Consider the following 24513-nt stretch of genomic DNA (forward strand, 5'->3'; position numbering starts at 1 on the left):
CAGGTACCCCGGAGTAGGGTAAAGGTCCGCAAGGCTTTTTAAAGGCCTGCTGCCGCCACCACCACATTCGGGGCGCACCGTCCACTCGGCCCTCCCGAAACCCGCATGAGGCGGGAAAACTGGGGAGGCCGGGATGCACCAGCAATGAGCCAGGTCCAGCGATCCTGCTACGGTGCTAATTGGGGTCTGCCCTTAGGGGGACAAAGGGAACGGGGTCCCTGTGACAGCTCAAGCCACACCCATGGGACGGAACCCCAGGGAGATTGAAGTACAAGCGACCCTCAGACAGGGGTAGCCCCGGGAGGAACCTGGGGCCGCCTGGTGCATTCGAAGTGTTGATCAATGTGTCCTGCAATTCACACTAATTCTTGCAGCTAGCTGCGTTCTTCATTGATGCGCAAGCCGAGTGATCCGCCACCAAGAGTCACAGGCAACTTTTTTTTGTTCCAGATGTCAGCCTGCCCCTGCCGGTGTAGGAGAGGCTGGAGGGAGGCAGCGCCGCCTGTGGGGAGACAGCCCAGCACCCTGTCTAGCTCGGCCAAGACCGTTGTGGTTTAAAAAGAAAACAAAAAAACTGGTGCTTGGCCCTGGAAACCTGCACAGTGCTTCCCATGGGGATGGAGGCAGACCGCTCTGCCACCGGCCCACCCGTCTCGATCCACTCATCCTTCCCTGACCCCTTCTGCACTCCTTTTGGGGGATCCTGGGGGATGGACGGCGAGGCAGGCCAGAGACAGCGCAGGCAGGGTGGGACCGCTAGAGTCTTCAAAGTCCAGCTGGCCAAATGGGGCTGAGCTCTAGGTACCTGGTCAAGACCTGCTGCGTCAGCTGACCTGGCCATCGTTCACCGACAGATGTGGGCGGCTGGACCACGACACCTACCCTTCGTGTAAACCTGCTGCGCCATAGCTCAGGGCACGTGCCTGGCATGCAGAGCCCCTGTATGCCTGGGGAGGCGCCCCTTGAGAGCAGTCAGGTTTCCCTTGGCTCCTGGATGCCGCCACTCGGGGCTTCCCGGCTGACCGGGTGTGCCCACCAATGCCCACCCGCTGACGGGTCAGAGAGAGGAGTGCACGCTCCCTTTCCTGTGCGTGGTTGGGGACATCCCCAGCAGGTTAACCCAACCCTGCCAGGCATCCCCGTCCATCTGCTGGGTCGCGGACCCCCCTATGGTGGAAGGGAATACCCACTTCCCGGCACCTGGTTGCCCACACACCCCAGACCGTTCTTGAAGAGGTGCCCTGGGCTGTGGGTGTGCACGTCTGGGATGCAATCGAGGTCAGGCCTGTGGCTCTCCCTCCGGCTGCTCCGCTGTTAATGGTCCTTCATGCCCCCACTCACAAGCAGATACCCCAGCCCCAATTCACACTTAAGGGCCCCATTTCTCCTTCCAAATGCCACCTCCCTCCCGACCCACATGCCACCATCCCTCCCGCTGAACCCACACAAAGACACCAACAATCATCCGTCCATACCTACACCAAGAAGCTCCACCTCTCAGAGCCACACCCATATGCTTTGCCTCTGCCTCCAGTCTCACACTCAGATGGCGCCATCCGCCCTCTCTCTATACTCACACCTGATCACCCCATCCCTTCAACACACACATGCTCCCACCACTCCCTTAAACCAACATCCTTCTCTCCAGACATTCATACCCCATCCCTCCATTCACACCCAGATGCCCCCTTCCTTACAAATAGTGCTCCAGCCCTCACTCAGATGCACATGCTCCATCATTCCCTGACGTGCCCCTATCATATGCCCTGTGCTTCCATTCCAGACAAACAATGCCCCCTCCGATCCAGACTCGACCAAGATGCCCAATCCCTTCCTCAAGACCCATACCATGATGCCCCATCCTCCATCCACACAGCAAGATGCCCTGATCCCTCCCCTGACCAATGAACACCCATCCCTCTCTCCAGAGCCACACCAAGATGCCTCAGCCCACCCTCCAGATGCACACAGATGACCCCATTGCACCCACACCGGATGCCCCAATCCATCCTTTAGACCAACAGATGCCCCATACCTGTTCCAGACCGACACCAATGTGTTACCATCCATTGCAGACCCCACCAAGATCCCACCATCCCTCTATCAACACAGCAAGATGCGCCCATCCTGCCCTCCAGACCCACACCAACGTGCCCCATCCCTCCCCAGACCAATGTGCCCATCTCTCACATCAAACTCACACCAATGTGCCGCCATCCCCTCCCTCCAGGCCCACACCATTGTCCCCATACAACCCAAACCAGGATGACCCATCCCTCCCCACAGACATACACCGATGTGCCCTGTCCCTCACATCAAACCCACACCAATGTGCCCCATCCACTCCCCTCAAATCCACACCAATGTGTCTCCATCCACTCCCTCCAGAGCCACACCAAGATGTCCCTATCCTACCCCCAGATGCACACAGATGTCCCCAGCCCACCCACACCAGGGTGCCCCATCCCACTCTCCAGAACAGATGTCCCATACCTGTTCCAGACAAACACCAATGTGCCCCCATCCATTGCAGACCCCACCACGATCCCACCATCCCTCCATCCACACAGCAAGAAGCCCTCATCCCTCCCCCCAGAGACACAATGTGCTCTCATCCCTACCACAGACAGAGACCAATATTCCCCATCTATCCCAACAAACCCACACCAATGTGCCTCATCCCCTTCCTCCAGAGCCACACCAAGATGCCCCACCCCACCCTCAGATGACCCATACCACCCTCCAGACCAACAGATGCCCCATACCTGTTTCAGATCAACACCAATGTGCCCCCATCCATTGCAGAATGCACCAAGATGCCACCATCCCTCCACAAGCCCACACCAATGTTCCCCATTCCTGCCCAGACCAATGTGCCCATCCCTCCCATCGAACCCACACCAATGTGCCCCATCCCTCCACAAACCCACATCAATGTGCCCCATCTCTGCCCAGACCAATGTGCCCATCCCTCCCATCAAACCCACACCAATGTGTCACCATCCCCTCCCTCTGGACCGAGACTGTTGTCTCCATCCAACCCAAACCAGGATGCCCCATCCCTCCACGCAGACTCACACCAATATACCCCATCCCTCCATGCAGACCCACACCAATATGCCCCATCCCTCGCTCCAGAACCACACCAATATGCCCCATGCCACCCTCCAGATGCACATAGATGTCCCCATCCCACCCATAGCAGGATGCCCCTTCCCACCCTCCAGACCAACAAATGCCCCATACCTGTTCCAGACCGACACCAATGTGCCCCCTTCCGTTGCAGACCCCAACCAAGATGTCACCATCCCTCCCTCCAGACCCACACCAATATGCCCTCATCCCTCCCCAGACTGACACAAATGTGCCCCAGACCAATGTGCCCGTCCCACCCATCAAACCGACACCAATGTGCCCCATCCACTTCCTCCAGACCCACACCAATGTCCCCATCCAACCCATACCAGCATGCCCCATCCCACTCTGCAGACCAACACCAATGTCCCCCATCCATTGCAGACCCAAGATGCCCCCATCCTGCCCTCCAGACCCACACCTCGATGAAACATCCCTCCCCCAGACACAGACCATTGTCCCCTCTCCCTCCCATCAAACTAACACCAATTTGCCCCCATCCCTCCCTCCAGGCCAACACCAGTATGCCCCCATCCCTGCCCACACCAATGTGCACCACCCCTCACATGAAACCCACACCAATATGCCCATCCGTCCCATCAAACTGACACCAATGTCCCTACATCCACTCCCTCCAGAGCCACACCAAGATTCCCCATCCCACCCTCAGATGACCCATGCCACCCTCCAGACCAACAGATGCCCCATACCTGTTCCCGACCAACACCAATGTGCCCCCATCCATTGCAGACCACACCAAGATGCCACCATCCCTCCCCCCAGACACACACCAATGTGCCCCCATCCCTCCACAAACCCACATCAATGTGCCCCATCCCTGCCCAGACCAATGTGCCCATCCCTCCCATCAAACCCACACCAATGTGCCACCATCCCCTCCCTCTGGACCCAGACTGTTGTCTCCATCCAACCCAAACCAGGATGCCCCATCCCTCCAGGCAGACTCACACCAATATACCCCATCCCTCCATGCAGACCCACACCAATATGCCCCATCCCTCGCTCCAGAACCACACCAATATGCCCCATGCCACCCTCCAGATGCACATAGATGTCCCCATCCCACCCTTACCAGGATGCCCCATCCCACCCTCCAGACCAACAAATGCCCCATACCTGTTCCAGACCGACACCAATGTGCCCCCATCCATTGCAGACCCCAAGCAAAATGCCACCATCCCTCCCCAGACCCATACAAATGTGCCCCAGACCAATGTGCCCATCCCACCCATCAAACCCACACCAATATGCCCCGTCCCCACCCTCCAGACCCACACCAATGTCCCCATCAAACCCAAACCAGCATGCCCCATCCCACTCTGCAGACCAACACCAATGTCCCCCATCCATTGCAGACCCCACCAAGATGCCATTGCCCCTCTATCCACACAGCAAGATGCCCCGATCCTGCCCTCTAGACCCACACCTGGATGAACCATCCCTCCCCCAGACACAGACCATTGTCCCCCATCCTCCCATCAAACCCACACCAATGTGCCCCCATCCCTCCCTCCAGACCAACACCAATATGCCCCATCCCTGCCCACACTAATGTCCCCTGTCCCTCCCATCAAACCAAAACCAATGTGCTGACATCCCTACCTGCAAACCCACACCAATGTGTACCGCTGCTCACATCAAACCCACATCAAAGTGCCCCATCCCTCCCATCAAACCGACACCGATGTCCCTACATCCACTCTCTCCAGAGCCACACCAAGATGTCCCCATCCCACCCTCCAGATGCACACAGAGGTCCCCATTCTACCCACACCGGGATGCCCCATCCCATCCCCAGAACAACAGATGCCCCATGCCTGTTCCAAACTGACACCAATGTGCCCTCATCCATTGCAGACCCCACCAAGATCACACCATCCACACAGCAAGATACCCCCATCCTGAACTCCAGACCCACACCTAGATGCCCCATCCCACCCTCAGATGACCCATGCTACCCTCCAGACCAACAGATGCCCCATACCTGTTTCAGACAGACACCAATGTGCCCCATCCATTGCAGACCCCACCAAGATGCCACCATCCCTCCCTCCAGACTCACACCAATGTGCCCCCATCCCTCCCCAGACCAATCTGCCTGTCTCTCCCATCAAACCCACACCAATGTGCACCCATCCCTTCCCTTCAGACCCAGACCATTGTCCCCATCCCACCCACACCAGGATGCCCATCCCACCCCCAGAACAGATGTCACATACCTGTTCCAGACGGACACCAATGTGCCCCCATCCATTGCAGACCCCACCAAGATCCCACCATCCCTCCATCCACACAGCAAGAAGCCCCCATCCATCCCCCCAGACCCACAATGTGCTCCCATCCCTCCCCCAGACAGAGACCAATATCCCCCATCCATCCCATTAAACCCACACCAATGTGCCCCATCCCCTTCCTCCAGAGCCACACCAAGATTCCCCATCCCACCCTCAGATGACACATGCCACCCTCCAGACCAACAGATGCCCCATACCTGTTCCCGACCAACACCAATGTGCCCCCATCCATTGCAGACCACACCAAGATGCCACCATCCCTCCCCCCAGACCCACACCAATGTGCCCCCATCCCTCCACAAACCCACATCAATGTGCCCCATCCCTGCCCAGACCAATGTGCCCATCCCTCCCATCAAACCCACACCAATGTGCCACCATCCCCTCACTCTGGACCCAGACTGTTGTCTCCATCCAACCCAAACCAGGATGCCCCATCCCTCCAGGCAGACTCACACCAATATACCCCATCCCTCCATGCAGACCCACACCAATATGCCCCATCCCTCGCTCCAGAACCACACCAATATGCCCCATGCCACCCTCCAGATGCACATAGATGTCCCCATCCCACCCTTACCAGGATGCCCCATCTCACCCTCCAGACCAACAAATGACCCATACCTGTTCCAGACCGACACCAATGTGCCCCCATCCATTGCAGACCCCAACCAAGATGTCACCATCCCTCCCCAGACCCACACAAATGTGCCCCAGACCAATGTGCCCATCCCACCCATCAAACTCACACCAATGTGCCCCGTCCCCACCCTCCAGACCCACACCAATGTCCCCATCAAACCCAAACCAGCATGCCCCATCCCACTCTGCAGACCAACACCAATGTCCCCCATCCATTGCAGACCCCACCAAGATGCCATTGCCCCTCTATCCACACAGCAAGATGCCCCGATCCTGCCCTCTAGACCCACACCTGGATGAACCATCCCTCCCCCAGACACAGACCATTGTCCCCCATCCTCCCATCAAACCCACGCCAATGTGCCCCCATCCCTCCCTCCAGACCAACACCAATATGCCCCATCCCTGCCCACACTAATGTCCCCTGTCCCTCCCATCAAACCAAAACCAATGTGCTGACATCCCTACCTGCAAACCCACACCAATGTGCACCGCTGCTCACATCAAACCCACATCAAAGTGCCCCATCCCTCCCATCAAACCGACACCGATGTCCCTACATCCACTCTCTCAAGAGCCACACCAAGATGTCCCCATCCCACCCTCCAGATGCACACAGAGGTCTCCATTCCACCCACACCGGGATGGCCGATCCCACCCCCAGAACACCAGATGTCCCATGCCTGTTCCAGACTGACACCAATGTCCCCCCATCCATTGCAGACCCCACCAAGATCCCACCATTCATACAGAAAGATACCCCCATCCCTACCTCCAGACCCACACCTAGATGAACCATCCCTCCCCCAGACACAGACTAATGTCCCCGATCCCACCCATCAAACCCACACCAATGTGCCCCCATCCCCTCCCTCCAGACCCGCACCAAGATGCCCCATCCCACCCTCATATGACACATGCCACCCTCCAGACCAACAGATGCCCCACACCTGTTTCAGATGGACACCAATGTGCCCCATCCATTGCAGAGCGCACCAAGATGTCCCATCCCTCCCCAGACCAATCTGCCTGTCTCTCCCATCAAACCCACACCAATGTGCACCCATCCCCTCCCTCCAGACCCAGACCATTGTCCCCATCCAACCCAAACCAGGATGCCCCATCCCTCCCCACAGACCCACACCAACATGCCCTGTCCCTCACATCAAACCCACACCAATGTGACCCATCCACTCCCATCAAAACCACACCAATGTGCCTCCATCTACTCCCTCCAGAGCCACACGAAGATGTCACTATCCCACCCCCAGATGCACACAGATGTCGCCATCCCACCCCCACAAGGATGCCCCATCCCACTCTCCAGAACAGATGCCCCATACCTGTTCCAGACAGACACTAATGTTCCCCCATCCATTGCAGACCCCACCAAGATCCCACCATCCCTCCATGCACACAGCAAGATGCCCCCATTAATCCCCCCAGGCCCACAATGTGCTCAAATCCCTCCCCAGACACAGATCAATATCCCCCATCCCTCCCATCAAACCCACACCAATGTGCCCCCATTGCCTCCCTCCCTCCAGAGCCACACCAAAATGCCCCATCCCACCCTCAGATGACCCATGTCACCCTCCAGACCAACAGATGCCCCATACCCATTCCAAATTGACACCAATGTGCTCCCATCCATTGCAGACCCCACCAAGATGCCACCATCCCTCCCTCCAGACTACACCAATGTGCCCCCATCCCCTTCCTCCAGAGCCACACCAAAATGCCCATCCCACACTCAGATGACCCATGCCACCCTCCAGACCAACAGATTCCCCATACCTGTTCCAAACTGATACCAATGTGCCCCATCCATTGCAGACCCCACCAAGATGCCACCATCCCATCTCCAGACCCACATCAATGTGCTCCCATCCCTCCCCAGACCCACACCAATGTGCCCCATCCCTGCCCAGACTAATGTGCACATCCCTCCCATCAAACCCACACCAATGTGTCACCATCCCCTCCCTCTGGACCGAGACTCCCTGCAGCTCTGGCTGTGACCCCCTTAGAGCTTCTCCCACCACATTAGAGCCTTTCCCTCTGGGACTAACCCACAAACACTGTGGAACTCGGGGCCGGATACTGCAAGCGCATTTACCCCCACATGGAGACATGGAGGAAGGGGACCTGCTCAGGGCGCCCCTTGACAGACACACCCCGTCTTGGACTTAGATGCACACGGGTGGCACTGGACCAAGGATCTGGAGCAACCCACGAACGCTATGGAACTCAAGCCAGGTGCTATCTGTGGTTGTAGCCCTGTGGAGGTAGAGGCCCACTCAGGGCGCCCCTTGACACACGTACCTCGTTTTGAACCTGACCATACACGACCGACACTTGCCCAAGAACCAGGAGCAGCCCACAAACACCATGGAACTGGGGCCGGTAACTGCGCCACGGCCGCCCTGGTGTCCGCAGGGTGGCACTTCCACACCGACTATTAAGCCCCCACGCTTATGGAACCTGACCGGAGACAATTGCAGGAGCTGTAGGGGGTTGCCCGCACGCTGCCGCCACTGTGGCGACAGAGGGGCTCAGCACCCCATGGAACGTGCGTTCTCAACTGCTGGAGAAATGTGCTTGTGGAGGAGGGGCCGCATCGTGGCTTGCGGGGGGACCCCATCCACTCTGATCTGACCACTGGGGAGCTGCCGGGCTGCTCGGCCTTCGCTCTGCTCAGAGGGGAAAGCTGCCCACACGAGGGGGCCCTCCTCGAGGGGGGCATACCCTTGGTACGGTCCCAAGGCGGTTGGAAGCGAATTGCTTGAAACAACAGCCGTGACTGGCCACGCAGTCCAACCCTAGAGGGACCAAGTGCGCCAAATATATCCCACGGAGTGCTCGGAAGAGTGCCACCAGCATCGTGGGGCATCGTGTGGGGCAAGCCCCCCTCAGCCGGCCCAGGGAGGTGCAGAGGTTTCACCCCCACCCCCATCCACCCTGGAGCTTTAGCAGGGCCCCTTTAGAGCTTTTCCCTGTGGGGAGCGATGGGGACCCCACCGGGGCTCCTTGCGTCCACCACTGGGCTCGGGGACTTTTGAAACCAGTACCCAAGCCCAGGGGCAGCACCCCCGGCCATCTCCCTGCAGCTCTGGCTGTGACCCCCTTAGAGCTTCTCCCACCACATTAGAGCCTTTCCCTCTGGGACTAACCCACAAACACTGTGGAACTCGGGGCCGGATACTGCAAGCGCATTTACCCCCACATGGAGACATGGAGGAAGGGGACCTGCTCAGGGCGCCCCTTGACAGACACACCCCGTCTTGGACTTAGATGCACACGGGTGGCACTGGACCAAGGATCTGGAGCAACCCACGAACGCTATGGAACTCAAGCCAGGTGCTATCTGTGGTTGTAGCCCTGTGGAGGTAGAGGCCCACTCAGGGCGCCCCTTGACACACGTACCTCGTTTTGAACCTGACCATACACGACCGACACTTGCCCAAGAACCAGGAGCAGCCCACAAACACCATGGAACTGGGGCCGGTAACTGCGCCACGGCCGCCCTGGTGTCCGCAGGGTGGCACTTCCACACCGACTATTAAGCCCCCACGCTTATGGAACCTGACCGGAGACAATTGCAGGAGCCAGCCGAGCCAGCGGCGCCAGCCGCAACTCAGGCCATCTGGTCCGCTGGCCACAACTCGGGCCATCCGGGCCTACTGCCCAGGCCAGATGACCCGCCGGCCCGCATGCCGTGCCTGCTCCAACCCCACAGTCCAGGGGCACGGCTTAAGGTACCAACCCCATGCTCTGGGTTGGGGGCTTAAGCTGCCACCTCTCTTCCCTGCCCAGGGCTTAAGGCGCCACCTCTGTGCACTTGGGCAGGGGCCTGGGAGACACTTCCATGCCAACTATTAAGCCACCATGCAGTGGGTGCTTATGGAACCCGATCGGAGACAAATGCCGGAGCCAGCCGCAACTCAGGTCATCTGGTCTGCCAGCCATAACTCTGGCCATCTGGTCCTACTCCCCGGGCCAGAATGCCCGGAGGCTGTGCCTGCCCAAACCCCACCGTCCAGGGGCACAGGCTTAAGGTACCACCCCTGCGCTTTAGGGTGGGGGCTTAAAGCTGCTCCCTCTCTTCCCCGCACTGCCCGGGGCTTAAGGCACGACCTCTGCGCACTCGGGCCAGGGCCTGGGAGATATTTCCACACCGCCGCCGACAGAATCCTGACCGGAGACAAATGCAGGAGTCAGCCGCAACTCTTCCCATCTGGTCCACTGGCCACAACTCGGGCCAACTGGGCCTACTCCCCAGGTCAGTTGGGCCGGCAGCCTGCCGGCTGTGCCTGCCCTGACCCCACCGTCCAGGGGCATAGGCTTAAGGTAACACCCCCACAACCTGGGGTGGCTTGCAGCCTCTCTTCCCCTGCCCTGTCTGGGGGCTTAAGGCACCCTCTTGAAGGCCCGGAGCTGAGGCCATCTGGTCCGCCAGGCTGACTAGGAAAGGTAGAAGAGCGCTCCCGGCATAGCCCGCACACCCCCGTGGGTGAACACCTACGATGGCCAGGAGGTTCCTGTGCGCCCCGTGGCACAGCAGGAGGAAAGATGGAGGAAAGATGGAAACTCTTGGCGGCTGCGGCACCTTGAGACAAAAGCTTGTCTCAGAGGATGACTTGCAATGGATCGCAGCGAGGTAGCTGCTCTGCTGCTTACGAAACCCTGAACCAGAATCAGGTAGACACCGAATGATTTAGCACCAGGTTCCCCACGAACATTCAGTGCACTACAGGCAAGAGTGGTGGCCCACTTTCCTGCACACTCTAGTCCCGAGGCGAGCAGCTCTATGCACCGGCCCAGAGGCCGGCTATCCTAGGCCAACCGAGACTCGACAGCGATGTGGTATTGTTACGGTTTAGGGGGGATTCTGATTTGGAGGTGTTCAGTCATAATCCCATAGATGGTAGTTCCACCCCATTGGCTCCTCAGCCAAGCACATACACCAAATATCTGAACCTGCAGTTGCTCTCGTACTGAGCAGGATTACTATTGCAACACATCATCAGTATGGTAAAACTAACCTGTCTCACGAGGGTCTAAACCCACTTCACGTTCCCTATTAAAGGGTGACCAATCCAACGCTTGGTGAAATATGCTTCACAATGATAGGATGAGTCGACATGGAAGGATCAAAAAGCGACGCTGCTATGAACGCTTGGCCGCCAAAAGCCAGTTATCCCTGTGGTAACCTTTCTGACACCTCCTGCTTGAAACCCAAAAAGTCAGAAGAATTGTGAGGCCCCGCTTTCACGGTCTGTATTCATACTAAAAATCGAGATCAAGCGAGCTTTTGCCCTTCTGCTCCGCGGGAGGTTTCTGTCCTCCCTGAGCTTGCCTTAGGACGCCTGTGTTATCGTTTGACAGGTGTACCACCCCAGTCAAACTCCCCACCTGCCACTGTCCCCAGAACGGGAGGCGCACGGCGGGCGCCGGGCGCTTGGAGCCTGAAGTGAGTACCCCACTGGGCATGCCCCCCACCCACTGGGTAAGTGAAAAAAACGATAAGAGTAGTGTTATCTCACTGGCAGCCCCAGGGCCTCCCACTTATACTACAACTCTCATGTCTCTTCACAGTGCCAGACTAGAGGCACGCTCAACCAGGTCTTCTTCCCCTGCTGATTCTGCCGCGCCCGTTCCCTTGGCCGTGGTTTTGCTAGATATTAGGGTGGGACAGTGGGAATCTCGTTCATCCATAATGCGTGTCACTAATAAGATGACGAGGCATTTGGCTGCCTTAAGAGAGTCATAGTTACTCCCGCTGTTTACCTGCGCTTCATTGAATTTCTTCACTTTGACATTCAGAGCACTGGGCAGAAATCACATTGCGTCAACACCCGCCGCGGGCCTTAGCGATGCTTTGTTTTAATTAAACAGTCAGATTCCCTTGGTCCGCACCAGTTCTAAGTCAGCTGCTAAGCACTGGCCGAGGCAAAACGTCGGCCCCGAAACCCAGGAGGGGAATGGAGAGAGGCGATCACTGCAGCTGGGGCGATCCACAGGAAGGGCCCAGTTCGCAGTCAGGTCAGCCCCCGGGGGGAGTGGGGTAAGGCACCTCATCCAGCCACGGCATGTGCCCATCCCCGCTTCGCACCCCAGCCCGACCGACCCAGCCCTTAGAGCCAATCCTTATCCCGAAGTTACGGATCTGACTTGCCAACTTCCCTTACTTATATTGTTCCAACATGGACTAGCGAGAGCTCACAGCATGCTGCCAGAACCGCAACGCTTTCCAAGGCTCGGGCCCCTCTCTCAGGGCGAACCCATTCCAGGGTGTCCTGTCCTTCACAAAGAAAAGAGAACCCTCCCCGGGGCTCCTGCCAGCTTCTCTGGGATCATTTGCGTTACCGCACTGGACGCCGCAAGGGTGCTTGTCTCTGCCACTGCGAGTTTGGGGATCTGAACCTGACTCCCTTTCGATTGGCTGAGGGCAACGGAGGCCATCCCCCATCCCTTCCGAACGGTGCTCGCCCATCTCTTAGGGCTGACTGACCCATGTTCAACTGCTGTTCACATGGAACCCTTCACCACTTCGGCCTTCAAAGTACTCGTTTGAATATTTGCTACTACCACCAAGATCTGCACCTGCGGCGGCTCCACCCGGGCCTTCGCCCCTGGCTTCTGTGCACACCACAGCGTCTCTCTTACTCGTCGCAGCTTAGACCCCGCAGCTTTCAGTGCCGGCGACAGCCGGGTATGGGCCTGACACTCCAGCGCCATCCATTTCCAGGGTTAGTTTATTCGGCAGGTGAGTTGTTACACAATCCTTAGCGGATTCCGACTTCCATAGCCACCGTCCTGCTGTCTATATCAACCAACACCCTTTCTGGGGTCTGAGGAGCATCGGCATCAGGTGCCTTAACCCGGCATTCGGTTCATCCCGCAGCGCCAGTTCTGCTTACCAAAAGTTGCCCACTGGGCACTTGAATTCAATGCCCGCCTCCACACCAGCTACTAGATGGCTCATTTTGTCTTTCGATACTATAACCAGATCGGTCGACTGATTTACCCATCAGCACTGCTATGGACCGTCACCAGGCCTAGTTCACCATCTTTCGGGTCCTATCACACAAGCTCATGCTCCATCTCCTTGACAGAGCGGGCGAGACAGGTCGGTGGTGTGCCCACCACTATAGGCACGCGCCGGCCCTCCCCTTCTTTGCAGGCTTTCATTCGACCCTCCGACTCATGCACGTGTTAAGACTCCTTGGGCCGTGTTTCAAGACAGGTCGGGTGGTTAACTGACATCACCTCAGACCCCTGGCGCCCTTTGTGGGGCGGCACGGCGCGGTAGGGACGCACTAAGGCAGTCCACCACAGAAGCATCAGCTGCCCTGTCTCCTTTTGCCGCCCCAGCGGCCCACAAGAGGGGCCAGGACGGTTGCCGAAGAAGGACACAGCAGTGGTCAATCTCCCTCAGCCCCACGGACACAGCAAAACTGACTGCTGTCAGGGGGCTGTAACACTCTCTGCCAGAGCAGAGAGCCACCTACCCCCCGGGGCCTTCCCAGTCAGCCCCGGTTCACCGTCACAGAGGAAATGCGCCCTGCGGGAGTTGGGTCTGCCTGGGTCGCAGTCCCGTAAGGGCATCCACCGTTCCAGGCGACTGACCTTCCTGCTGTGTTGAATTCTGCGGGTGGACTGCACGGATCCCTGCAGTTTACCTCTCGATGCTTTCAAGCACTCTTGAACTCTCTCTTCAAAGTTCTTTTCAACTTTCCCTCAAGGTACTTGTTAGCCATCCGTCTCTTGCCCATATTTAGCCTTAGATGTAGTTTACCACATGCTTTGGGATATATTGCCAAGCAACCTGACTCCAAGAAGACATGATCCTGGCGTGCCAGAGGCCACTACCGGCCTAACACCGTCTGCGGGGTGAGACTCGGCGATGCCAGGCAGTCAGTCTTCTGTACGGCACATTTCCCACGCCTGCCGCTGAATGGGGATTTGGCGCCGGGCTCTTCACTGGCCGTTACTGGGGGAATCCTGGTTAGTTTCTTTTCTTTCGTATAGTAATATGCTTAAATTCAGTGGTTCACCAGGCCTGATCTGAGACCATAGTCGGTAATCGGGGAGAGCACAAAGCTCAGGGCACCTGGCCTCGGGCCCATAGCAGGAGTTGCCCCAGCCCTGTGCCTCTGGCGCGGCCGAGTGTGCACTGTCCCAATCTGCAGACGAAGCCCACATGGTTGCGAGGCACGCGCTCCATGGCCATCCTGCACCGGCAGCCGCGGGACTCCTCAAAGAGCCACACACAGCATGGCCAGGTACCCCGGAGTAGGGTAAAGGTCCGCAAGGCTTTTTAAAGGCCTGCTGCCGCCACCACCACATTCGGGGCGCACCGTCCACTCGGCCCTCCCGAAACCCGCATGAGGCGGGAAAACTGGGGAGGCCGGGATGCACCAGCAATGAGCCAGGTCCAGCGATCCTGCTACGGTGCTAATTGGGGTCTGCCCTTAGGGGGACAAAGGGAACGGGGTCCCTGTGACAGCTCAAGCCACACCCATGGGACGGAACCCCAGGGAGATTGAAGTACAAGCGACCCTCAGACAGGGGTAGCCCCGGGAGGAACCTGGGGCCGCCTGGTGCATTCGAAGTGTTGATCAATGTGTCCTGCAATTCACACTAATTCTTGCAGCTAGCTGCGTTCTTCATTGATGCGCAAGCCGAGTGATCCGCCACCAAGAGTCACAGGCAACTTTTTTTTGTTCCAGATGTCAGCCTGCCCCTGCCGGTGTAGGAGAGGCTGGAGGGAGGCAGCGCCGCCTGTGGGGAGACAGCCCAGCACCCTGTCTAGCTCGGCCAAGACCGTTGTGGTTTAAAAAGAAAACAAAAAAACTGGTGCTTGGCCCTGGAAACCTGCACAGTGCTTCCCATGGGGATGGAGGCAGACCGCTCTGCCACCGGCCCACCCGTCTCGATCCACTCATCCTTCCCTGACCCCTTCTGCACTCCTTTTGGGGGATCCTGGGGGATGGACGGCGAGGCAGGCCAGAGACAGCGCAGGCAGGGTGGGACCGCTAGAGTCTTCAAAGTCCAGCTGGCCAAATGGGGCTGAGCTCTAGGTACCTGGTCAAGACCTGCTGCGTCAGCTGACCTGGCCATCGTTCACCGACAGATGTGGGCGGCTGGACCACAACACCTACCCTTCGTGTAAACCTGCTGCGCCATAGCTCAGGGCACGTGCCTGGCATGCAGAGCCCCTGTATGCCTGGGGAGGCGCCCCTTGAGAGCAGTCAGGTTTCCCTTGGCTCCTGGATGCCGCTACTCGGGGCTTCCCGGCTGACCGGGTGTGCCCACCAATGCCCACCCGCTGACGGGTCAGAGAGAGGAGTGCACGCTCCCTTTCCTGTGCGTGGTTGGGGACATCCCCAGCAGGTTAACCCAACCCTGCCAGGCATCCCCGTCCATCTGCTGGGTCGCGGACCCCCCTATGGTGGAAGGGAATACCCACTTCCCGGCAACTGGTTGCCCACACACCCCAGACCGTTCTTGAAGAGGTGCCCTGGGCTGTGGGTGTGCACGTCTGGGATGCAATCGAGGTCAGGCCTGTGGCTCTCCCTCCGGCTGCTCCGCTGTTAATGGTCCTTCATGCCCCCACTCACAAGCAGATACCCCAGCCCCAATTCACACTTAAGGGCCCCATTTCTCCTTCCAAATGCCACCTCCCTCCCGACCCACATGCCACCATCCCTCCCGCTGAACCCACACAAAGACACCAACAATCATCCGTCCATACCTACACCAAGAAGCTCCACCTCTCAGAGCCACACCCATATGCTTTGCCTCTGCCTCCAGTCTCACACTCAGATGGCGCCATCCGCCCTCTCTCTATACTCACACCTGATCACCCCATCCCTTCAACACACACATGCTCCCACCACTCCCTTAAACCAACATCCTTCTCTCCAGACATTCATACCCCATCCCTCCATTCACACCCAGATGCCCCCTTCCTTACAAATAGTGCTCCAGCCCTCACTCAGATGCACATGCTCCATCATTCCCTGACGTGCCCCTATCATATGCCCTGTGCTTCCATTCCAGATCAACAATGCCCCCTCCGATCCAGACTCCACCAAGATGCCCAATCCCTTCCTCAAGACCCATACCATGATGCCCCATCCTCCATCCACACAGCAAGATGCCCTGATCCCTCCCCTGACCAATGAACACCCATCCCTCTCTCCAGAGCCACACCAAGATGCCTCAGCCCACCCTCCAGATGCACACAGATGACCCCATTGCACCCACACCGGATGCCCCAATCCATCCTTTAGACCAACAGATGCCCCATACCTGTTCCAGACCGACACCAATGTGTTACCATCCATTGCAGACCCCACCAAGATCCCACCATCCCTCTATCAACACAGCAAGATGCGCCCATCCTGCCCTCCAGACCCACACCAACGTGCCCCATCCCTCCCCAGACCAATGTGCCCATCTCTCACATCAAACTCACACCAATGTGCCGCCATCCCCTCCCTCCAGGCCCACACCATTGTCCCCATACAACCCAAACCAGGATGACCCATCCCTCCCCACAGACATACACCGATGTGCCCTGTCCCTCACATCAAACCCACACCAATGTGCCCCATCCACTCCCCTCAAATCCACACCAATGTGTCTCCATCCACTCCCTCCAGAGCCACACCAAGATGTCCCTATCCTACCCCCAGATGCACACAGATGTCCCCAGCCCACCCACACCAGGGTGCCCCATCCCACTCTCCAGAACAGATGTCCCATACCTGTTCCAGACAAACACCAATGTGCCCCCATCCATTGCAGACCCCACCACGATCCCACCATCCCTCCATCCACACAGCAAGAAGCCCTCATCCCTCCCCCCAGACACACAATGTGCTCTCATCCCTACCACAGACAGAGACCAATATTCCCCATCTATCCCAACAAACCCACACCAATGTGCCTCATCCCCTTCCTCCAGAGCCACACCAAGATGCCCCATCCCACCCTCAGATGACCCATACCACCCTCCAGACCAACAGATGCCCCATACCTGTTTCAGATCAACACCAATGTGCCCCCATCCATTGCAGAATGCACCAAGATGCCACCATCCCTCCACAAGCCCACACCAATGTTCCCCATTCCTGCCCAGACCAATGTGCCCATCCCTCCCATCGAACCCACACCAATGTGCCCCATCCCTCCACAAACCCACATCAATGTGCCCCATCTCTGCCCAGACCAATGTGCCCATCCCTCCCATCAAACCCACACCAATGTGTCACCATCCCCTCCCTCTGGACCGAGACTGTTGTCTCCATCCAACCCAAACCAGGATGCCCCATCCCTCCACGCAGACTCACACCAATATACCCCATCCCTCCATGCAGACCCACACCAATATGCCCCATCCCTCGCTCCAGAACCACACCAATATGCCCCATGCCACCCTCCAGATGCACATAGATGTCCCCATCCCACCCATAGCAGGATGCCCCTTCCCACCCTCCAGAACAACAAATGCCCCATACCTGTTCCAGACCGACACCAATGTGCCCCCTTCCGTTGCAGATCCCAACCAAGATGTCACCATCCCTCCCTCCAGACCCACACCAATATGCCCTCATCCCTCCCCAGACTGACACAAATGTGCCCCAGACCAATGTGCCCGTCCCACCCATCAAACCGACACCAATGTGCCTCATCCACTTCCTCCAGACCCACACCAATGTCCCCATCCAACCCATACCAGCATGCCCCATCCCACTCTGCAGACCAACACCAATGTCCCCCATCCATTGCAGACCCAAGATGCCCCCATCCTGCCCTCCAGACCCACACCTCGATGAAACATCCCTCCCCCAGACACAGACCATTGTCCCCTCTCCCTCCCATCAAACTAACACCAATTTGCCCCCATCCCTCCCTCCAGGCCAACACCAGTATGCCCCCATCCCTGCCCACACCAATGTGCACCACCCCTCACATGAAACCCACACCAATATGCCCATCCCTCCCATCAAACTGACACCAATGTCCCTACATCCACTCCCTCCAGAGCCACACCAAGATTCCCCATCCCACCCTCAGATGACCCATGCCACCCTCCAGACCAACAGATGCCCCATACCTGTTCCCGACCAACACCAATGTGCCCCCATCCATTGCAGACCACACCAAGATGCCACCATCCCTCCCCCCAGACACACACCAATGTGCCCCCATCCCTCCACAAACCCACATCAATGTGCCCCATCCCTGCCCAGACCAATGTGCCCATCCCTCCCATCAAACCCACACCAATGTGCCACCATCCCCTCCCTCTGGACCCAGACTGTTGTCTCCATCCAACCCAAACCAGGATGCCCCATCCCTCCAGGCAGACTCACACCAATATACCCCATCCCTCCATGCAGACCCACACCAATATGCCCCATCCCTCGCTCCAGAACCACACCAATATGCCCCATGCCACCCTCCAGATGCACATAGATGTCCCCATCCCACCCTTACCAGGATGCCCCATCCCACCCTCCAGACCAACAAATGCCCCATACCTGTTCCAGACCGACACCAATGTGCCCCCATCCATTGCAGACCCCAAGCAAAATGCCACCATCCCTCCCCAGACCCATACAAATGTGCCCCAGACCAATGTGCCCATCCCACCCATCAAACCCACACCAATGTGCCCCGTCCCCACCCTCCAGACCCACACCAATGTCCCCATCAAACCCAAACCAGCATGCCCCATCCCACTCTGCAGACCAACACCAATGTCCCCCATCCATTGCAGACCCCACCAAGATGCCATTGCCCCTCTATCCACACAGCAAGATGCCCCGATCCTGCCCTCTAGACCCACACCTGGATGAACCATCCCTCCCCCAGACACAGACCATTGTCCCCCATCCTCCCATCAAACCCACACCAATGTGCCCCCATCCCTCCCTCCAGACCAACACCAATATGCCCCATCCCTGCCCACACTAATGTCCCCTGTCCCTCCCATCAAACCAAAACCAATGTGCTGACATCCCTACCTGCAAACCCACACCAATGTGTACCGCTGCTCACATCAAACCCACATCAAAGTGCCCCATCCCTCCCATCAAACCGACACCGATGTCCCTACATCCACTCTCTCCAGAGCCACACCAAGATGTCCCCATCCCACCCTCCAGATGCACACAGAGGTCCCCATTCTACCCACACCGGGATGCCCCATCCCATCCCCAGAACAACAGATGCCCCATGCCTGTTCCAAACTGACACCAATGTGCCCTCATCCATTGCAGACCCCACCAAGATCACACCATCCACACAGCAAGATACCCCCATCCTGAACTCCAGACCCACACCTAGATGCCCCATCCCACCCTCAGATGACCCATGCTACCCTCCAGACCAACAGATGCCCCATACCTGTTTCAGACAGACACCAATGTGCCCCATCCATTGCAGACCCCACCAAGATGCCACCATCCCTCCCTCCAGACCCACACCAATGTGCCCCCATCCCCTTCCTCCAGAGCTACACCAAAATGCCCCATCCCACCCTCAGATGACCCATGCCACCCTCCAGACCAACAGATTCCCCATACCTGTTCCAAACTGATACCAATGTGCCCCCATCCATTGCAGACCCCACCAAGATGCCACCATCCCATCTCCAGACCCACATCAATGTGCTCCCATCCCTCCCCAGACTCCCACCAATGTGCCCCATCCCTGCCCAGACTAATGTGCACATCCCTCCCATCAAACCCACACCAATGTGCCCCTATCCTCTCCCTCTGGACCCATCTAACCCAAACCAGGATGCCCCATCCCTCCATGCAGACCCACACCAATATGCCCCATCCCTCGCTCCAGAGCCACACCAAGAGGCCCCGTCCCATGCTCCAGATGCACACAGATGTCCCCATCGCACCCACACCTGGATGCCCCAATCCACCCTCGAGACCAACAGATGCCCCATACCTGTTACAGAATGACACCAAGGTGCTACAATCCATTGCAGACCCCACCAAGATCCCACCATCCCTCTATCCACACAGAAAGATGCGTCCATCCTGCCCTCCAGACCCACACCTAGATGAACCATCCCTCCCCCAGACACACACCAATGCCCCCGTCCCTCCCATGAAACCCACACCGATGTGCCCCATCCCATCCCTCCAGGCCCACACCAATATGCCCCATGCCACCCTCCAGATGAACAGGTGCCCCATACCTGTTCCAGACCAACACCAATGTGCCCCCATTCATTGCAGACCCCACCAAGATGCCACCATCCCTCCCTCCAGACCCACACCAATATGCTGCATCCCTCCCTTCAGACCCACACCAATATGCCCGCATCCCTCCCCAGACCAAAGTGCTTGTCCCTCCCATCAAACCCACACCAATGTGCCCCCATGCCCTCACTCCAGACCCACACTGATGGCCCCATCCAACCCAAACCAGGATGGCCCATCCCTCCCTGCAGACTCACACCAATGTGCCCCATCCCTGCCCAGACCCACACCAAGATGCCCTATCCCTTCCTCTCAGAACCACACAAATATGCCCCATCCCTCCCGCCAGAGCCACACCAAGATGCCCCATCCACCCTCCAGATGCACATAGATGTCCCCATGTCATGCATACCAGGATGCCTCATCCCACCCTCCAGACCAACAAATACCCCATACCGGTTCCAGACTGACACCAATGTCCCCCCATCCATTGCAGACCCCACCAAGATCCCACCATTCATACAGAAAGATACCCCCATCCCTACCTCCCGACCCACACCTAGATGAACCATCCCTCCCCAGACACAGACTAATGTCCCCGATCCCACCCATCAAACCCACACCAATGTGCCCCCATCCCCTCCCTCCAGACCCGCACCAAGATGCCCCATCCCACCCTCATATGACACATGCCACCCTCCAGACCAACAGATGCCCCACACCTGTTTCAGATGGACACCAATGTGCCCCATCCATTGCAGACCGCACCAAGATGTCCCATCCCTCCCCAGACCAATCTGCCTGTCTCTCCCATCAAACCCACACCAATGTGCACCCATCCCCTCCCTCCAGACCCAGACCATTGTCCCCATCCAACCCAAACCAGGATGCCCCATCCCTCCCCACAGACCCACACCAACATGCCCTGTCCCTCACATCAAACCCACACCAATGTGACCCATCCACTCCCATCAAACCCACACCAATGTGCCTCCATCTACTCCCTCCAGAGCCACACGAAGATGCACACAGATGTCGCCATCCCACCCCCACCAGGATGCCCCATCCCACTCTCCAGAACAGATGCCCCATACCTGTTCCAGACAGACACCAATGTTCCCCCATCCATTTCAGACCCCACCAAGATCCCACCATCCCTCCATGCACACAGCAAGATGCCCCCATCAATCCCCCCAGGCCCACAATGTGCTCCCATCCTTCCCCAGACACAGATCAATATCCCCCATCCCTCCCATCAAACCCACACCAATGTGCCCCCATTGCCTCTCTCCCTCCAGAGTCACACCAAAATGCCCCATCCCACCCTCAGATGACCCATGTCACCCTCCAGACCAACAGATGCCCCATACCCGTTCCAAATTGACACCAATGTGCTCCCATCCATTGCAGACCCCACCAAGATGCCACCATCCCTCCCTCCAGACTACACCAATGTGCCCCCATCCCCTTCCTCCAGAGCCACACCAAAATGCCCCATCCCACCCTCAGATGACCCATGCCACCCTCCAGACCAACAGATTCCCCATAACTGTTCCAAACTGATACCAATGTGCCCCCATCCATTGCAGACCCCACCAAGATGCCACCATCCCATCTCCAGACCCACATCAATGCTCTCCCATCCCTCCCCAGACCCACACCAATGTGCCCCATCCCTGCCCAGACTAATGTGCACATCCCTCCCATCAAACCCACACCAATGTGCCCCTATCCCCTCCCTCTGGACCCATCTAACCCAAACCAGGATGCCCCATCCCTCCATGCAGACCCACACCAACATGCCCTGTCCCTCACATCAAACCCACACCAATGTGACCCATCCACTCCCATCAAACCCACACCAATGTGCCTCCATCTACTCCCTCCAGAGCCACACGAAGATGTCCCTATCCCACCCCCAGATGCACACAGATGTCGCCATCCCACCCCCACCAGGATGCCCCATCCCACTCTCCAGAACAGATGCCCCATACCTGTTCGAGACAGACACCAATGTTCCCCCATCCATTGCAGACCCCACCAAGATCCCACCATCCCTCCATGCACACAGCAAGATGCCCCCATCAATCCCCCCAGGCCCACAATGTGCTCCCATCCCTCCCCAGACACAGATCAATATCCCCCATCCCTCCCATCAAACCCACACCAATGTGCCCCCATTGCCTCCCTCCCTCCAGAGCCACACCAAAATGCCCCATCCCACCCTCAGATGACCCATGTCACCCTCCAGACCAACAGATGCCCCATACCCGTTCCAAACTGACACCAATGTGCTCCCATCCATTGCAGACCCCACCAAGATGCCACCATCCCTCCCTCCAGACCCACACCAATGTGCCCCCATCCCCTTCCTCCAGAGCTACACCAAAATGCCCCATCCCACCCTCAGATGACCCATGCCACCCTCCAGACCAACAGATTCCCCATACCTGTTCCAAACTGATACCAATGTGCCCCCATCCATTGCAGACCCCACCAAGATGCCACCATCCCATCTCCAGACCCACATCAATGTTCTCCCATCCCTCCCCAGACCCACACCAATGTGCCCCATCCCTGCCCAGACTAATGTGCACATCCCTCCCATCAAACCCACATCAATGTGCCCCTATCCCCTCCCTCTGGACCCATCTAACCCAAACCAGGATGCCCCATCCCTCCATGCAGACCCACACCAATATGCCCCATCCCTCGCTCCAGAGCCACACCAAGAGGCCCCGTCCCATGCTCCAGATGCACACAGATGTCCCCATCGCACCCACACCTGGATGCCCCAATCCACCCTCGAGACCAACAGATGCCCCATACCGGTTACTGAATGACACCAAGGTGCTACAATCCATTGCAGACCCCACCAAGATCCCACCATCCCTCTAGCCGGTCAAGTGGCACAGTGAGTAGAGCGCTCGCTTTGACATCCGTGCAGAGCCTGTTAACGCAGGTTCGAATCCCGGCAGGGCCAAACTCAGCCTTTCATCCTTCCGAGGTCGATAAATGAGCACCACACACCGTGGGTAATAATAAGCAGCGCTCAGATACCTGAGGGTTCGTAGCGCTATATAAATGCCTAAATGCCTAATTATTATCCACACAGAAAGATGCGTCCATCCTGCCCTCCAGACCCACACCTAGATGAACCATCCCTCCCCCAGACACAGACCAATGCCCCCATCCCTCCCATGAAACCCACACCGATGTGCCCCATGCCACCCTCCAGATGAACAGATGCCCCATACCTGTTCCAGACCAACACCAATGTGCCCCCATTCATTGCAGACCCCACCAAGATGCCACCATCCCTCCCTCCAGACCCACACCAATATGCCCGCATCCCTCCCCAGACCAAAGTGCTCGTCCCTCCCATCAAACCCACATCAATGTGCCCCCATGCCCTCACTCCAGACCCACACTGATGGCCCCATCCAACCCAAACCAGGATGGCCCATCCCTCCCTGCAGATTCACACCAATGTGCCCCATCCTTGCCCAGACCCACACCAAGATGCCCTATCCCTTCCCCTCAGAACCACACAAATATGCCCCATCCCTCCCGCCAGAGCCACACCAACATGCCCCATCCACCCTCTAGATGCACATAGATGTCCCCATGTCATGCATACCAGGATGCCTCATCCCACCCTCCAGACCAACAAATGCCCCATACCGGTTCCAGTTTGACACCAATTTGCCCCCATCCATTCCAGACCCCAACCAAGATGCCACCATCCCTCCATCCACACAGCAAGATGCCCCCATCCTGCCCTCCAGACCCACACCTGAATGAACCATCCCTCCCCCAGACACAGACCAATGTCCTCCCTCCCATCAAACCCACACCAATGTGCGCCCATTCCCTCCCTCCAGAGCCACGCCAAGATGCCCCATACCACCCTCAGATGACCCATGCCACCCTTCAGACCAACAGATGCCCCATACCTGTTCCAGACCCACACCAATGTGCCCCCATCCCCTCCCTCTCGACCCACACCATTGTCCCCATCTAACCCAAACCAGGATGCCCCATCCATGCCCGCAGACCCACACCAATGTGCCCTGTCCCTGAAATCAAACACACACCAATGTGTCCCATCAACTCCCATCATACACACACCTATATGCCTCCATCCACTCCCTCAAGAGCCTTACCAAGATGTCCCTATC

General features: G+C 57.8%; 1 protein-coding gene, 2 non-coding genes and 1 pseudogene across 3 annotated transcripts in view; 1 reads left to right on the forward strand and 3 right to left on the reverse strand.

Annotated features, from left to right (window-relative positions):
• The window catches only part of LOC138493101 (vomeronasal type-2 receptor 116-like), a 223856-nt gene that overhangs the window by 140660 nt on the left and 58683 nt on the right, over positions 1 to 24513 (forward strand). The gene's annotated exons all lie outside the window — the stretch shown is intronic.
• On the reverse strand, positions 276 to 426 carry LOC138496183 (5.8S ribosomal RNA). The gene has a single exon (XR_011277736.1). It is a non-coding gene; the product is annotated as a 5.8S ribosomal RNA (ribosomal RNA).
• On the reverse strand, positions 10708 to 14171 carry LOC138496958 (28S ribosomal RNA; annotated as a pseudogene).
• LOC138496185 (5.8S ribosomal RNA) lies at positions 14653 to 14803 on the reverse strand. Its single transcript, XR_011277737.1, has one exon. It is a non-coding gene; the product is annotated as a 5.8S ribosomal RNA (ribosomal RNA).

This window comes from Ambystoma mexicanum, chromosome 10 (assembly GCF_040938575.1).
Source record: "Ambystoma mexicanum isolate Mex_15411 chromosome 10, UKY_AmexF1_1, whole genome shotgun sequence".
Lineage (NCBI taxonomy): Eukaryota > Metazoa > Chordata > Amphibia > Caudata > Ambystomatidae > Ambystoma > Ambystoma mexicanum.